Source organism: Elephantulus edwardii, unplaced genomic scaffold (assembly GCF_000299155.1).
Source record: "Elephantulus edwardii isolate Elephantulus edwardi_28Jun2011 unplaced genomic scaffold, EleEdw1.0 scaffold00236, whole genome shotgun sequence".
Classification (NCBI taxonomy): Eukaryota; Metazoa; Chordata; class Mammalia; order Macroscelidea; family Macroscelididae; genus Elephantulus; species Elephantulus edwardii.
In genome coordinates this window covers 3,183,663-3,186,036 of record NW_006399986.1, presented here as the reverse complement: position 1 = coordinate 3,186,036, position 2,374 = coordinate 3,183,663, and the positions used below count along the sequence as shown (strand labels likewise).

Genomic DNA, 2,374 nt, shown 5'->3' with positions numbered 1-2,374 from the left:
GGCCCCTTTGGCAGTAGGAAACACATAGACTATTATGGAGATTGATTTTGGAATTTAGATGCACTGTTATTGATTGTGCTTGGCCATACATGTTCATATCCTTGAAGATGTATCATGGGGGTGTTGCAACCTAGAAGACTTTGTTTTCATTATTATGCTCTTATATCTTTGTTGTTGTTGTTGTGTGCTGTTAAGTCAGAACCGACCCATAGCCGACCCTTCAGCGGGTTTTCAGAGGCAGTAAATAAATCTCACAAGAGGAGATTGCCCATCCTTTTCCCATGGTGCAGCTGGTGTATTTGAACTGTGTCCCTTTGGGATTGTAGCACCACTTCTTACCACTAGACCCCCAGAGCTCTCCAGGGTTTAGAAATGTTACATATAACCTTACACATATGGACATGTTGCAAGGAGGGACCAGTCCTTGGAGAGGAACATCGTGCTTGGGACGGTGTAGGGACAGTGCAGGAGAGGAACACTCTCTATGAGGTGGATTGATTCAGTGACTGGGGTAATGGGGGTAGGTGTGTCGGAGACAGTGCGATTGGCACAGGATAGAGCAGGGTTTAGGGCTGTTGTACATAAGGTCGCTATGAGTCTCAAGTGACTCGATGACACATAATAACAACAACACCATTTTAATACCATTTACACACAGAAGGAGCCCTGGTGCTGTAGTACATAACATGTAGGGATGCTAACCAGAAGGTTGGCAGTTCAAATCCACCAGCCGAAGGGAAGAAATATGGGAAGTCTCTTTCCATAAAGATTTGCAGCATTAAAGAAAAAAAAAAGATTTGCAGCCTTGGAAGCACGATAAATGGTGGGTGTCAGTGGAAATGGACTCACCAGCAGCTGGCAAATGCAGAATTCACGGGTCAGGTCTCCTTCCTGAGTCTTTCTTCCTCTCTCTCTGGGTCTCTGTCCCTCTCTCTCTGGGTCTCTGTCCCTCTCTCTCTGGGTCTCTGTCCCCCTCTCTCTCTGGGTCTCTGTCCCCCTCTCTCTCTGGGTCTCTGTCCCCCCCTCCCTCTGGGTCTCTGTCCCCCTCTCTCTCTGGGTCTCTGTCCCCTCTCTCTCTGGGTCTCTGTCTCTCTGTCTCTCTCTCAGTCTCTGACCACTTCCTCTTGCTCTCTGATCTCTCTCGCTCGGTTAGAAAGCTGCAGGACTAGAATGAGCATATGGAGGGAGTGGTGAGAGGGGTCAGATGATGCCTCATCCTGAAGGTCAAGGTGAGCACCTGCACTTTGTGAGGCCCCAGCAGCGGCCCTGAGTGTGAGCTGCGTGCTGACCAGCGCCCCTGGCGGCCATGTGGGGAATGATCCGCAGGGGCTGTGAGTGGGCCAGAGCACTGGTGCAGGGTGGGAAGGGGGTTAGATTGTGGATTTCATTGAAGATCATTCAGTTTTGCTGACTGGATGAGTGTGGGGACTGAGTGAAGGCCAGGACACAAAGGCTGTAGGGCTAGCAGCCAAGATGGTGACATGGGTTGGGGGACCGTGTATTGACATAACAGGAGACGTGGGCTAGGTGAGCGCTGAGGTCTCATTAGACTTCTAGATAAGGTGTAGGGCAAGATGTGAGTAGAAGGTTCTGGAGCTAAGCAGCTACGTTACTCCTACCTCCCCTCCCCCTGTTCCTACCCCCAAAGGTGAGGAGTAAGGTTAGGTGAATGTTTGTGGACGGCCAGGTACTAGCTCAGGACTTGGCCCGAATGATCCTTTTAAACCCAGGAGGCCCATTCCACGTCCACGTCACCATCAGGCAAGGCAAGCATGGCTTCGTTGTGCTTACTTGTTAATCCACAGTGAAGAAGTTCACCTTTCCCCCACCACATCCGCCCTTCTGCTGTCCGTTGTGGCTGGTACACGTCTCTGTCTATCCCTCGACCCAGCACAGCTCCTTCCCACAGAATCAGAGCCCTTTCCAAACTCCCAGTCCCTGGACGAGGTCGGGGAAGCCTTGAGCTTCCAGCCAGTCTAGCCTGGGTTTGCAACTGGTGCTTCTCTTTCTGCAGTGAGCAGTTAACTCGCGGTTTATGCTCCACTCAGCAGACTAGTAACAAAACACAAGTGAGCCCCAGCTACCTTGCCTGTTGGGCCATCCATCCCTGGGCCAACTTGTCGTCCTGACAGACACCTGAGAGAGATCACACGCAACACTGACACAAAGCCCGGTGCTCAGTCGTGAGAAGCCCTGGACTCTGTTCCCTCCCTCTCTCTCTGGGTTCCTGCCCACCTCTCTAGATCTCTGATCTTTTCTTTTCTCTCTCTCTCTAGGTTCCTGCCCTCCTCTCTAGATAGATCTGTTCTTTCCTCTTTCTCTTCTCTTCTCTCTCTCCTCTCTCCTCTCCTCTCCTCTCCTCTCCTCTCCTCTC

General features: G+C 51.3%; 1 protein-coding gene across 1 annotated transcript in view; it reads left to right on the top strand.

The window, feature by feature from the left end:
- BCL2L12 (BCL2-like 12 (proline rich)) overlaps positions 1 to 2,374 on the top strand; it is a 12,319-nt gene that overhangs the window by 9,026 nt on the left and 919 nt on the right.